At 35.4% G+C, this 16139-nt stretch overlaps 1 pseudogene; it reads left to right on the top strand.

Annotated features, from left to right (window-relative positions):
• Positions 1-7746: 7746 nt before the first annotated feature.
• LOC110323275 overlaps positions 7747-16139 on the top strand; it is an 11594-nt pseudogene continuing 3201 nt past the window's right edge.

The following is a 16139-nucleotide window of genomic DNA, read 5'->3' on the forward strand; positions in this document are numbered from 1 at the left end:
AATTGGGGGAGATTCTAAGATTGCACATTTGTTAGAGACAACACTGTCTTAAAAAATACCTTTGCAAGTTAAAGTTATTGATGCTCAGTCATACATATCCATAGAATACAATACTTTAAACACTATAACATAAAACCTGCTACAGATATACCTTATAGTCCTATACATCACACCATTATAAGATGTTCTAACAGGACTTTGAAATAAATGCTCATAGAACAGAATAGGGTATGGTATTTCCCAAAGATGGTTTAAAATATGCTTTGTTGACGTTAATATTTTTAAAAAAGAAGTCAATGATACTGCAAAGACACACTAAGATACACTGAATTTTTGAAGAATTAGATCCACATACAGAAGTCCTAATTCCAAGAAGGTATGCTATTTTAGGGAGGAGATTTTATATTTCTTTCATCTGAAAAGAAAAGTCTATGGATTACTTAAAATCAGATAAACACCAGATTTGACATTAGAAGAGCACCTGTAATGTAAATCTCAGCTACAGACAAGATTAAAGTCAAAAGGACCAAGATATATGCTGTTCCTCTTAAATGGAACAAGTCTATAACTGACTGGGACATATAAATGTGTCAGTTTATATGGCTATCAGTTTGTATGGCCAATATGTCTTGTACACTACAGAGTTCTCACAACTATTACTGCATGTCATTCTTTCATATGGCATGAACGGACATTTTTATTACAGCTTGGTTACATAATCAAACTAACTTCTAAAGGTGGATGGTTGTCTTTGACCTGATCAAACAAGGAGCAGAAAATCATCTTTACTTGATCTGTACACATGGCATAGTCTATAGAAATGTCTTTATATAACGACATATTCCTTGCAAAAGATTATACGTTGCAGGATGGAAAGCCAAAAAAGCAGCCCTAACAAGAGTCATGCTCAAGGATGTTAGAACACCCGATCATGCCTCAGATGCCATTTCTCAGGAAACTAGCTTCCAGAACAGCTTCAGAAAGCTGCTGACCTGAGATGAACTCAATTTGTTCAACATTATAGTCTGACTGATTCAGTCAGATTTCACTTAAGCCTGAACTTTTACATCACACAGTGTCTAGACATACAGCTTGCTTTCTTTCTTTCTTTCTTTCTTTCTTTCTTTCTTTCTTTCTTTCTTTCTTTCTTTCTTTCTTTCTTTCTTTCTTTCTTTTTTTTCCTTTTTTGGTTTTTCTAGACAAGGTTTCTCTGTGCAGTCCTAGCTGTCCTGGAACTCACTCTGTAGACTAGACTGGCCTCGAACTCAGAAATCTGCCTGCCTCTGCCTCCCAAATGCTGGGGTTATAGGCATGCACCACTACTGCCCTGCTACAGTTAGCTTTCTTAAGAATAACCACTTTTCTATATTTTTTTGGTTCCCAAAAAATGAATTCTCCATCTAAAATCAGAAGGAAGGAATTATAAGAAGACGGTTGTACAAGTCTCTTAAGTTGAGGTGGATGGTTTTGGTTATTTTATATGTTATAGATATATTGTCATTATAGAGGGTGGCATTTTTTTTAAAGATAATTTATGGTCTTGAACAGGGAGGTAATGAAGTAGGTAGCTTAGACTTGGGGATTTCTATCTTTCCTTTCCTTTTCTCTATCCCACTGTATTTCCTAGAAAAGGGGAAGAGAGTTGAGAAGAAAAAATGGGATATATAAGTAAGAGAATAAAAGTATAGATTACTGAATCTACTCTAACATAGAGCTAGGGCTATTCTCAAATAAGGTTATTTCTGTTTAAATTGGTATGGATTGTTGTATATTGATGCAGGTTTAAGGTTTTCACTGACAAAAATCTTTGTATTTTGATACAAAATTTAAGGTTAATTTTTGTTACAGCACTATGTATGTCTCAAATCTTGTATAGGTAGTATGCCTATGCACCTCACTTAATAATACAAGGATTTGTCCCAGTGCTTTTAATGGCTGCTATTGTAAACTATTAGGGATGGTTAAGAAATACAGGTTAATAGTAAGACAGTCAATCATGGTCACATCAGATATTATTCTAGATCATCACAAAATTATACATCCATGTTTTAAAAGACAATAAGGTGCTGGACACAGGCATGTTAGCTTGTCCAGATGTGCTATAAATAAATAGGTGGTCTTCACAAACCTCAAAAAATACAACATTTAAACATGTTTTAATTAATTTTAATTCTTGTTTTACACTGAAACATGTCAACTCCAGTTAGTGCCCTGTTCAAACTAGCCACTAGGCAAAGAAAATGTCCTAACTTCATCTTCAGACTAAATCCTGTCCAGAAAGGACAAAAGGATACAGTGAAGTTGATTTTCAAGCTCTTCCAAGACAAACCAAGCAAGTACTTTACAGTTTGTGATTCACTAACAGCCTGTCTGATATTCTGGGCCAAAAGGTAGAAGATGGCACTCCAGTATTTCAGAGACTATTTGGGACTATCCAGGCAATCAGCTGTATCCATCATTTCTATGATTTTTTGGAAGGTGAGTCACTATACTTCTTGCCTACTCAGGTAACATTTATTCCTTCTCAGGTCTGTGATGGGGTGGAAAACTAGATAGTCGTCGTGTTAATATAAGCTTGAGCTATTTAGAATTTAAGATGATTTAGGTCTAAAAATATGTTTTTAAGTTGCTACTACAAGTTAGGGTAAAATTTGAGTTAAGTACAGAAATTTGAATAGACCAAGGTGGGCTACATAATAGAAAATTTCCTTAATTGCCAAATACTATGGACTGGGCATCATAAATGTATAACATAACATAGTTTTCATACTTGTTTTATAATTGTTGTAACTGTATTCAGTTTATATTTGAAAAAAAAAGAGCCCTTTATTTAACTAAAAAGGGGATTTTTAGAAAGTCTACCTTATGTATTGTATGGACACATCACATGTTAACTAAACAACCTATGGCCTATAGGAAAGGTCAGAATAGAAAATACAACATCTGGGAGGCAGAAAGAATTCTGAAATAGAGCGGGTGGGGAAGATTCTCCCAGGAATATGGAACAATCTGGACATATGATTCATGGGAACAGGTATCCAGCCACATGACAGGATGTGGGTTAAAGTAATTGGGTTATTTTAAGATATAGTCTAGTCCGGGAATACGGGGCTTTGAGAAAGAACTGGATATAACTTTTACAAATATTTATTTTATATTTATGAATATTTATTTTGCCTGCATATATGCAGATATAATAAGTAGCTAGAAGAAAGTGTTAGAGTCACTTGAACCAATGTTATAGATAGTGTGAACCAATATGTGGGTATTGGGAATAAAATCCAGATCCTCTGGAATATCAGCAAGCATTTTTTTTTTTTTGAGACAGGGTTTCAACAGGGTTTCTCTGTATAGCCCTGGTTGTCCTGGAACTCACTTTGTAGACCAGGCAAACTCAGAAATCCTCCTGCCTCTGCCTCTGCCTCCCAAGTACTGGGATTAAAGGCGTGGGCCACCACTGCCCGGCTTTAGCAAGCATTCTTATCTGCTGGGCCATTTTACCAATCCCAGTTAGAAGAAATTTTATAACTGATTCAATCTCCTTATTTGCTTTGAATATGTTTAAATAATAATCTCTTGGTTGAATTTTCCATATTTCAATGTGTATAGAAGATTTTTGGCTTTCTAGTTCAATGGTCTATAGGTTTTGAAGGTACCTTTATTATTTCTGAATTTCTTTGGTGTTTGTTTGTTGTTAAACTTTGTGGTTTCCGACTACTGTTATTAATTTTAGCCCCTCCTTCTTTCATGTAGTTTGGCTAAGAGTTTGTCAGTTTTCTGGGGTTTTGTGGGTTGATTTTGTTTTTGTAAGAACAAGTCATTAGATTCACTGCTTCTTTCTGGGTAATTTTGATTTTATTTTACTAATTTCTGCTTTTATAAAATTATTCGTTTCAGTTTACTAAATTTGTTTTTCAAAACTTTTGATCTACATCATTAAGCTACTTACATGCACTTTTACTAAATTTTTTCTAAATGTAAGGACTTATACTTACAAATTTCCCAGTTAGTACTGTTTTTGGTATATCCCACATATGGTGTTGCTTTGTGATTTTATTGATATCCAGAAATATTTTGATTTTACAGCCAAATTATCATCTAGCACTGGATTACTTACTCTGCATACACTTGAATAATTTCTAGACCTTCTTTTCTTCTTTCTTTTCAATTAGATATTTTTTATTTACATTTCAAATGTTATCCCCTTTCCTGGTTTCCCCTCTGAAAACCCCCTACCCCCTATCCCTCACCCCCTCCCCCTGCTTAACAACCCACCCACTCCTGCTTCCTGGCCCAGGCAGTCCCCTATACTGGGGCATAGAACCTTCACAAAACCTAGAGCCTTTCCTCCCATTGATGACCAGCTAGAACATCCTCTGTTACATATGAAGCTAGAGCCATGAGTCCCACCATGTGTTTTCTTTGGTTGGTGGTTTAGTCCCAGGGAGCTCTAGGGGTTCTGGTTAGTTCATATTGTTCTTCCTTCTATGGGGCTGTAAACCCATTCAGCTACTTGGGTAATTTATCTAGCTCCTTCATTGGGTACCCTGTGCTCTGTCCAGTGGGTGGCTGTGAGCATCCACTTCTGTATTTGTCAGGTACTGGCAGAGCCTCACAGAAGACAGGTTTATCAGTCTCCTGTCAGCAAGCTCTTGTTAGCATCCACAATAGTGTGTGGGTTTGGTGGTTGTATATGGGATGGATCCCCAGGTGGGGCAGTCCATGAATGGTCATTCCTTCAGTCTCTGCTCCACATTTTGTCTCTGTAATTCCTTCCATGGACATTTTGTTCCCCCTTCTAAGAAGGACCGAAGTATTCAAACTTTGGTCTTTCTCCTTCTTGAGTTTCATGTGGAGTGTGAATTGTATCTTTTCTTCTTTATTGCATTATGGTCATCTAAAATACACGAGGTCATTTACATTTTGTATATTTATTATGATTTGTTTTGTATCTTAATATGAGATCTATTTTAGAGAAAGTTCAATGGTTTTCTGAATAGGATGTGTTTTCTATGTTGTTTGTATGGAATACTGGAGAAAATAAGGTATTAAATTACATATTATTACTGAGTTTAGGTTAATTTTTGCCCTGAAGTACAGTAGAATGCTTTTAATAGAAGAGGCTTGGTGCAAATATGACTAGGATTATAGTGTTTTCTTGGCTAATTTTTTCCATTAGCAGGGTGAACTTTCTTTTATCTTCTGTCATTTTGTTTAAAACATACTTTGTCGGAAAATAATATTTTGATAATTGATTACTTCCTGATCCACTACTTGTACTGTTTTTCTATCTGTTCATGGTAATGGTACATATTTTTGAAAGTAAGATTTATTTCCTGTAAATAATAAACAGATGGGTTTTATTTATTAATCCATTCAACAGACCTGTATTATTTGATTAAATATTAAGGTCACTTTTAAAGTAGATACTGAATGATATGTATTGATACTGTCATTTTCTCTCTCTCTCTCTCTCTCTCTCTCTCTCTCTCTCTCTGTCTCTGTCTCTCTCTGTCTCTCTCTCTCTCTCTGTCTCTGTCTCTCTCTCTCTCTGTGTGTGTGTGTGTGTGTGTGTGTGAGTGTTTTACTATTTGATTTCTTAGTACTGCTTTGTGCTTCTGTGATTACAGCTATATTTGATTAATATTTGTAGTTATTTGTTTATACTTATATGTCCCTTCAGTCTGAATTATTGCTTTTTGGAGTAATTGGTTAGATTCTACTTTATTTTCTTTTAAATACATTTGAAAAATGTGCCGGGCAGTGGTGGCACGTGCCTTTAATCCCAGTACTTGGGAGGCAGAGGCAGGTGGATTTCTGAGTTCAAGGCCAGCCTAATCTACACAGTGAGTTCCAGGACAGCCAGGGCTACATAGAGAAACCCCGTCTCAAATAAATAAATAAATAAATAAATAATGGTCTTTTCGAGACAGGGTTTCTCTGTGTAGCACTGGCTGTCCTAGAACTCACTTTGGAGACCAGGCTGGCCTTGAACTCAGAAATCTGCCTGCCTCTGCCTCCCGAGTGTTGGGATTAAAGGCGTGCGCCACCATGCCTGGCCATAAATAAATATTGAAAAATGTGTTAGCTAATCTCAATTATCACCTTGAAAAGATGTGGAATTACCTAGGCTATGAACTGAGAATGCCTGTGGAGGGTTGTCATTACTGGGTCAAGTGAGGTGAGAAGATTGTCTTACAGAGAGTGGCAATAATTCTTGGAATAAAATCCTGAACAGTACAAAAATGAGAAAGTGAGTTGAACACAGGTATTAACTACTTTTTGATTCTGGATGCTATGTGACCAGACACCTCAAGATCCAGTTACTATACTTTCTTTGCTGTGAAAGTGTTTATCTCTTCACTTTAGGCCCAAAACACACTGTTTCCTTAAATTGCTTTTATCTCTGAGAAATTCACATATAAATGAATGGAGCTAGAAGAGCTCATCCTGAGTTAGTTAACTGAGCCCCTAAAAGGCAAACATGGTATATACTACTTTATATATGGATGCTATTTTTAAGTCTTTGATAAACATGCTATAATCCATATGACTACATACATTAGATATAAAATAAGACAATAGGCAGGAGGAAAGGATCTCTCAAAGTTGAGAAATACAATTTATTTTTCTTAAGTGACAGAGGGCAGAAAGAGATATGGAAAGACTAAATATAGAAAGTATAAAAAGCAGAAGATAAGGGAGAGGATACAAGGAGAAAAAGAACAGCTAAGAATAAAAACCATTTGAGGTATCATGTGGAAACCTACTACAGTAAAAGCTTCTTGAAACATTTTGGGGTGTTATTTCTTCTTTTTTCCAGAACTGTTATGTATGCTGTAGAATTGCCAGTATGGTATCATGATAGTTACTTTGTGTAGGAACTTTCCCTTTAGAAATGTCTTGATTGTGCTCAATAAACTTGAGTATGCTGCATATTCATTTTTTTTCAATTCTAAAAATGTTTTAATTTCCTTTTTAGTTTCTGTGTTGACCTATTTTCTATTCAGTACTGAGTTGGTCAATTTCCCTTAGTTTCTAAATTTATTTTTTTAATTAATTAATTTATTTATTATTATTTTCTTTATTTACATTTCAAATGCTATCACGAATGTTCCCTATACCCCACCCCCGCCCCTACTCCCTTACCCACCCACTCCCACTACTTGGTCCTGGCCTTCCCCTGTGCTGGGTCATATAAAGTTTACAAGACCAAGGGGCCTCTCTTCCCAATGATGGCCAATTAGGCCATCTTCTGCTACATATGCAGCTAGAGACATGAGCTCAGGGGGTACTGGATAGTTCATATTGTTGTTGCACCTACAGGGTTGCAGCCCCCTACAACTCCTTGGGTACTTTCTCTAGCTCCTCCATTGGGGGCCCTGTGTTCCATCCAATAGCTGACTGTGAGCATTCACTTCTGTATTTGAATTTCCTGTTGTTTCCAGGTTCTGACTTGCAGTTTTATTCTTTGGTGATTAGGTAGGACACAGGTTGTTATCTAAATTTTTTTCTGTCTAATCAGACTTGCTTTGTATCCGAATATGTGCTTGATTTTGGAGAAATCTTCATGAAGTGCTGAGAGGAAGTTATGTTTGGGTGAAATGTTCTGTAAATATCTATTAGATCCATATGTTTTATGGTGTACTTTAATTCCAGTATTTCTATTTAATTTTGTTTGGATGGCATGACTATTGGAGGGAATAGAATATTGAAGTCACCCACTATCAATGTGTAAGGGTCAATATGCGATGTAAGTGTAGTAGTGCCTATTTGATGAACTTGTGTGCCCTTGTGTTTGGTATATAGATCCTAAAATTGGCAACATTCTCTGGATGGATTTTGCCTTTGATGAATGTGTAGTGTCTTCCTTATATCTTCTGATTAGCTTTGGTTTGAAGTATATTTTATCAAATAGTGAAATGATACCTCTCCTTGATCTTAAGGTATGTTTATTGGTCTCAGTAGAAGAATTAATCCTGATTTTCATCCATTCTCTAAGTTACATCCATTCTCTATTTACTTTTATTGGGAAATTGAGACCAATCATGTTGAGAGTTCTCAATGAGTCATGCTTTTTGATTCCTGTTATTGTCTTGTGTAGTTCCCTTTTTTTCCATTTGCTGGTCTAGGATTAGTTTTTCCTTGTGTTTCCTTGGGTGTTGTTAACCTTATTCAAGTTGAATTCTTTTTCATCTGTCTCCTTCTGTGAAGCTAGATTTGTAGATCAAATTTGCTTTTATTGTGGGTGCTTTTCACTTGATCTTAGCCAAAAGGCTGAGAAGTGATGTGGGATGTTTTTCTTTCTCCTTATATCGTGATTAATAATTTTGTGGGGTATAGGAATCTGGGAAGCATCTGTGTTCTCTCAGAGTTTGTAGACCATCCATTCAATGCTTTCTGGTTTTCAGAATTTCCATTGAAAATTCAGGCATGATTTTAATGGCTCTGCCTTTATATGTTGCGTGGTCATTTTCTGCTGCACCTTTTAATGATCTCTCTTTGTTTTCTGTGTTTACTGTTTTGATTATTATGCATGACAGGAAAGAGTTTTTCTGTTCCTGTCTATTATGTGTTTTGTATACTTATTGTACCTCCATAGGGACCTCCCATAGGTTAGGGAAGCTTTCTTTTATATTTTTGTTGAAAATAATTTTAGTGTCTTTGCTTTGTTTTTTGTTTTGCTTTGTATTTGTTTGATTTTCATTTTTCTTCTTCTACTATTATTTATAGATTTGGCCTTTTTATATTGTATCAATTTTTCTGCATATTTTGTGCCTGAAGTTTTTTACTGAGGTATCAGTTTTACGGTATATTCCATGCCTAAGACTTTGGTTCAACATCATAAAATTTTTATTTTCAGTTGTACTTCAGTTTGGTTTTTCTTAGGTGATTCTATTTCTCTGTTAAATTCTACTTTCATTTTAAGAATTGTCTTCATTATTCATTACCCTGATTATATCTTTACATTTCTTATTAGAGTATTCATTTATATCATCATGTGAACATATTCACAATAGCTAGTTTGAAATCTTTGTCTTGTGTTGCACCTATATTTCATCTCTCAGGGTCTACAGTAGTAGGATTACTGTGTTTTAAAGAAGTCGCTTTGCCTTGGCTATTATTGTTATTGTTTTTGCATGATGTATTGGCATTACAGGTTAGTAAAATTAAGGTGATTTCATGTGGACATCATATGGAGACTCCATGCTCCAACAAAGACAACACAGGTTGCCAGAAGTGCATGGAAGCTGTTCACCACAAAATTGCCTCATATTCTTACTCTCTCAGTATTCCAGCATCCTAGCCCCAGGCCTTCCCCACTCCTAGTCATCATACTCGAGCTCCAATTGAGACAAAGACTCCCTGATCTGTTAACAACCATATCATGCATCAGAGGTCCAATTATTCCCTCTCTTGATCAGAACTATATTCCATTCCCCCAACAGAAGTTAATTTTCCCAGGTCTATCAGATGTGATGGTAACCATTAGAAGTTCAGACTCCAAATGTGTATAAAACTCCACAGTCTCCCAGAGACCACACAAACTGCTAGATGTCCAGTTCCCCAAAGAGGTGAAGACCCACTGTTTAACCAGAGTCCACTGGAGCCAACAGAACTCTAGCCCCAATGCAAGTAAAGCCCACTTGCTCAACCACAGCCCCGACAAACTAGGAGACCAGACAGGTAAAAGAAATCAAGCAACAAAATACGCATACAACAGAGACAAACTTAGGTATTAGAACTTCAACATATAATGCAACAAAACATCCATACAACAGAGACAAACTTAGGCATTAGAACTTCAACATGTAATCACGTCAAGCCCAAATGCATAGTGGCAATAAACAGTATCCAGGGCAATATGCTATCAAAAAAACCCAGTTATCTGAAAAAGTTCTCAATATTTTAACACAACAGAAACAAAAGAAGATTGCATAACCAAATTTATGAAGATTATTGAGGTTCCTAAAGAGAAAATTAATAAATTCCTAAAAGAAATCCAGATAAATAAAAACAATTGGAGGAAATAAATAAATTCCTTAAAGAAAGCAAAGGAAAAGGAAACAGTTGATGAAATTGGATTAAACTGTCCAAGATCTGAAAATGGAGGCAAAACAAAGAAAACACAAGAGATCATTCTAGAAATGGTATAGATAAGCAAATAGGATGCATAGATGCAAGCATTTTTCACAGAATATCATCATGAAACGTAGAATCCCTGGCATTGAAGATATGATAGATGGAATGGGTGTTGATATCTGGTCTTGTCTCTCTTAGCTGATGGTTCCATGTTAGTCTGTCTGGATCTTAGAACTGTATAGCTTCTGAATGTTATATTATAGGAAATGCTTCTGCTGCCCAGCTATATGTAGCCCCTATATCATCTTTCAGCTTCCCCTTTACCCTGTATAGCCATGCGTCACTGCTCTACAAATATCTTTTTCATGTTCCTGATTATCTTGTTTTGTTATTTATTGAGTTTGACCATTATTGTATATGGGTTTGGGTTATCTATTGGAGCTTTATAAGTTAGGTTAATCAGTGGATTCACAACTAAAGACAATGAATTCTTATCCCTCAGACTCTGTTTTCCTAATATACTGCATATTTTCATATGTCTTTAGTCCAGTGAAAAGTGGAATATCTTCCTGTATTCAAGGCAGGAAAATAGATGTTAGATAGAATAATAGGAAGATAGGTAGGTATATAGAGAAAAAGAAATAGGATATTAGGTAGATGGTTGATAGCTAGATGATTGACAGATTAATAGCTAGTTAGATATTAGATAGATGATAGACAGATATTAGAGGATAGACAGACAAACAGATAGATAGGTAGATAGATAGAAAAATAGATAGATAAAAAGATAGATATTAAAAGATAAATATTATTCGTTGGCTTTATATACTAGTATGCTTCTGAACAGGAGACTCTGTACATTGAATTTGTTATACCAGGTCATTTCTAGAAAAAGGGTTTCAAAAAATTCTTAGTTTACTTCAGTTTTCATTACTTACATTTCACTTGGCCCCACCACTCTAGTTTAAATTAGGCTGATGTGCTAAAAAAAAATGCTATTTTTTAAAAAAAAAAATATATCCAGGGAGCTGAAACACTTGAGGTAGAAATATGGGACCATATAATTTTCAATTAGCTTTTGGCAACATAAGTTCTCACTGACACTAATTGGCACAACCAATTGTATCATATTATTGGATATGCTGAAATGCTGAAATAGCATGGTCATTGATTGGGAAATTTGGAAACCTGGAGAACTATGAAAATCATGGAAATTGTAGTTCTCAGTGGATCAGAAAGCCATTTTATACTATCAGTTTACTTCAGAAACAGAAGCCAATAGGATTAATCATCTAAATCGTGGCAGGACGTTGATAATAACTTCCATTTGTTATGACTTTTATGCCTCTGCTTCTTTAGGTATAGAGTAGCAGAGAGCAGTAACATCATACAAAGGATTTATGCCCATGCTTGTTCTGTGCAAAAGAGCAGGACAATAGTCTTCTATATTTTCATATGAACCCTGAAAAGGGTAAATTTCAAGCTGTTTTACCACATAAAGTTTTTCATTAAAAATTTTTAATTATGTTCATACATGATATCTCTTTCTTTGGGAGCTTCTAATTAGACATTGAAATTTTAATCTGTTATTATTCACAAACCTCTACTAGTAATTTTATAGTCTACAAGTATTTTGTTATTGTTCCCTATCCATCTTATAATTTCAACTAAATCAAGCAATGAAAATTTTATAGTGCATCCCTAATCGTTCACCAGACTGGAACTGTTCATACAAATTTCAAGCAATTATAAGGCTTTCTGGGAAACATTGGCAGCAAACAGGAGATTAAATGTTTGCAAGAGCAAGCCAGATGGGAAACATAGATAACAATCATCTCATGGAAATTTACTTTATTTTCCAATGTTTTAAGATAACATGGCCAAGGGGATGCATTTTTACATTGTTGACTAATATGGAGGCTTTGGTAAGTAATAGAATTTCAATTGTGGGAAAATTTTTCAAAAGACATAATCATCTACCCTGTCATCTTCTATCTTTGAGATAATCAGAGGTAATATGAGACTTCAAAGACATTTTTTCAATGGAAATTGTATAAGTTTATATTTCGAAGCTAAAATGTGGCTCAAATAACCTGAAAGCTAGGGAATCACAAAGGTATGTGCAGTTGTCCTCAAGACATTTTGACATGAAGAAAAATAGTTTTACTAGTCGAGAATTCAAGAAGGAGGCTGGCTATTTTACAGGTAACACCTCTATTTTAATGTCATTGTATGACTCACCAGTGGAGCCCATGATTTTATTACTAACATGTCCTGAAACTTAGAAAGGTGGATTTATAGAGAGTCAAGGCATACTCTGATTTCAGGTTTTCTGCTTGAATGGCCTCCAGCCTGGTAAAGGCTTCTACAAATATCCTAACATATGCCTACTTTTTGAAAACACAGGAAACAATGTTTTAATTGTTAGTATTCTGACTGGTTGCTATCTGATCATACCTTGACATCCCCTCTATTACCAATAGTCCTTTGGTCACCATTAATTTTGTGTATCTACATTACATATTCCTTATATCCTATATTAGATGTTCCATAGATCTTATATAACATACTCTATATATTTTATACTATAAATATCAGACATCTTATATCACATACTCTGTATATCTTGTATCTCATATAATATAAATTTTATATTAAATAATTTCAACTTCTTTGGTGCATAGAAGCAAAATATTTTCTAATTTTATCATTGTTCTGTACTTTTCTTTTCATTTCCATATTTTTTTATTTTGGTGTAGTTGAAGGACTGTGGACAAAATGAAAGTTCATGGAGAATAGTTTGTCTATAGTGAATCAATTCTTCCTCATTTAAGAAACAGGATACAGGTCCTTACAATAGTGCTAAATAATGCCTCTTCTATCTATCTATCTATAGTCCAAATAGAAGCATTGGAGATAATTTTCATATTTTTATAGGATGTGCTAGAGATTTAATAAATGTGTGATCATTAGAATCATGGACAAAGGAAAACCCAATTTTACTCTCATAACAGATCTCTGTAACTATTATTATTTGTAAAATAAAGTGTTTTGTCTTTGTTTTTCATTTTATTTTTTATTATTTATTTTTCCTCTTAAATATTATATCCCTACTCCATTTTCTGCTCCTCTTCTTCCCCCCAACCCTTGACCCATCCACTCCTCTTCCATTCCCTTCAGAAAATATTAGGTAGGCATCACAGGAAAATCAACCGAACCAGACATATCAATTGCAACAAGGCTAGGAACTTCACTTCATATTAAAGCTGGACATGGCAATCCATGGAAAGAAAAGGGTCTGAAAAGTAAGCCAAAGAGTAAGAGACAGCCCCATGTTACAACTGTTAGAGTCCTAAAATAAGATCAAGCTACACAACCATAACATATGGGTAGAGAACCTAGGTCAGAGCCATTCAGGCTCCTTTATTACCAAGTCAGTCTAGACAAGTTCCTATGGGCTTAGGTTAGTTGATTCCATGGGTTTTCTTGTAGTGCATTTTTCCTCTCTAGTTCCTATAATCCTTCCTCCTCCTCTTCCACAGGATTCTCTGAGAAATTATGTTTGGCTGTAAATAGATAGGAGAGAGTGTACAGTCAGAACTTATTCCAAATTTTGAGTGGAACAGTTATGAGTTTCTCTTGATGTTGGCTATTGGCTTGCTATAAACAGCATTTTTTATGTTTAGATATGTCCCTTGTATTCCGGATCTCTCAAAAATTTTATCATGGATTTTGTCAAAGGTTTTTTTCTCAGTATCTAAAGAAATAATCATGTGGAGTTTTTGGTGGCTTGTTGGTGTATGTGTGTGTGTGTGTGTGTGTGTGTGTGTGTGTGTGTGTGTGTGTGAATTTATATGGTGGATTACATTAGCAACTATTTATATGTGGAACCATCAATACCTCTCTGGGATGAAGCCTACTTGATCATGGTTTGTGAGTATTTTATTTAGTATTTTTGCCTCAGGGTTCAGGAGATATATTGGTCTGTAATTCTCTTTCATTGTTGAATCCTTGTGTGGTTTGAGCATCAGGGTGACTGTAGACTCATAAATTGAATTTGGCAATGTTCTTTCTGGTTTTATCTTGTATCACTTAAGTTTGGGTATGTTGTGCATTCATTTTCATTGAGTTCTAGAAAGTCTTAAACTTCCATCTTTATCTCTGCCTGGCCCCAGTGTCATTAGGAGAAAACTGTTCAGTTTTATGAATTTGTAGACTTTCTAGTTTTCTATTGTTGAAATCTAGCTTTAATTTGAAGTTGTCTTATAAGATACATGTTTATCTTAATATTCTTTTATCAGATTATGCAATGGCTTTATCAATGTATATGTAGTCAGTTTTGCAGAAGGTTCCATGAGATTCAGACAAGTGTTTTTGTTGTTGTTTGGTAAAATGTTCTGTCTATAACTGTTAGGTCCATTTGTTTTGTTTTTGTTTTTGTTTTTGATTGATTGTTTGTTTGCTTCCCCCACCCTTTTTGTCTTCTAGTTTCTGTCACATTTATTTCTGGTGACAGGCATGAACTGTAGCCCAGCATGTCATCTATATCCAAGTTGGAAGCTAAACTTCTTATAGTTAGGGAGGCTTTTGATACACCAATGGATCTCTGTCCTTCTGACTGGCATGGCCTGCACTTGTGAAGTGGGTATCTATTAACTAACAGGCTCACTGTAATGCAAGAGTGTTAGCAATTTGAATCTTTTAGCTCCTTTAGAGTGTGGGAGAGTTCAGATGGCAGGATCTTACCTCTTCTGGCTGGTATGGCCTACACCTGAGCAGTAGATGTCTGAATGACCAAATAGATAGATTCTTATACTTAGTGAATAAAAATGATCTTGAGAAGAGCCATTTCCAAACTGTTTGGATAACATTTCCCTATGCCAGTAGGAATTATTAGAGGTAATAAGTCAGACATAAATGCAGTTTAATTTTTTGCCAAAATTATCCCAAATAATTGTCAAACAAACCCAATGAAAGATGAGAGAATAGTATTATTATCATTTTAAATATAAAAATTGAGATATGGAGTCATGAGACAATAAGTGCAAGATCACAGATAATTTTAAGACTGATATTGGGATCAAACCATAAGTGAAAACACATGGAGGGACTCAAAGCTCTAGCTGCATATGTAGCAGAGGATGACCTAGTCTGTCATCAATGGGAGGAGAGGCTCTTGGTCCTGTGAAGGTTCTGTGCCCCAGTATAGGGAAATGTCTAGGCCGGGAAACAGGAGTGGGTGGGTTGGAGAGCAGGGGGTGGGGGGGGGAGGATAGGTGATTTTTCAGAGGGGAACCTAGGGAAGGGGATAACATTCATATAAATAAAGAAAATATCTAATTAAAAAAAAAAGAAAAGAAAAGAAGTAAGAGCAGATCCAAAGAACAGATTAAGCATAGATCAGACAAAAGGAAAAGCAAGGGAGCTGTGGAAATGGTGAGAGAGAAAGCAACAGGAGCAAGTCCAAGGAAAGGGGAAAATCCAAAAGTCCATCCAAAACAAGCAAGTCTCAAGACCAAGCAAGAATATCAATGTCCTCTACTCTTAGAGAGTGGTCCCAAGAGAAAGTGGGGAAGGCAAGATCTCCTGCTATCAAGAAGATTAAGAGTGAAGAGACAGGTAACATAAAGATAGCAAAAAATAACCAATTGTAAATGTAAGAAGTCTGAGCTAGATCTAAAAAATCCAAGTCCCCAGTTGATTTAAGAGATAAATCCAAAGACAGAAGGTCAAGGTCCAAAGAGTGGAAGTTAAAACATTCTGAAACTGACAATGAAAAAAAATCCAATTAAATCACCTTCGAAAGATTCTTCTTTTGGGAAGGAAAATAGGTCACCCAGTAGAAGTCCTGGCTATAATCCTAAAAGAAGTTTATCTCCAAAACAATGATGATACAAGTCAAAAATTAGGTCTCTGCTTCTCTCTCTCTCTCTCTCTCTCTCTCTCTCTCTCTCTCTCTCTCTCTCTCTCTCTTTCCCCTTTCTCTACACACATAGCTTGGATAAAGTAAGGCAGCAATATAAGCATTGATACTATGGTGGTTAGCTTTAATTTTC

This window comes from Mus pahari, chromosome 6 (assembly GCF_900095145.1).
Source record: "Mus pahari chromosome 6, PAHARI_EIJ_v1.1, whole genome shotgun sequence".
In the NCBI taxonomy this organism is placed as follows: domain Eukaryota; kingdom Metazoa; phylum Chordata; class Mammalia; order Rodentia; family Muridae; genus Mus; species Mus pahari.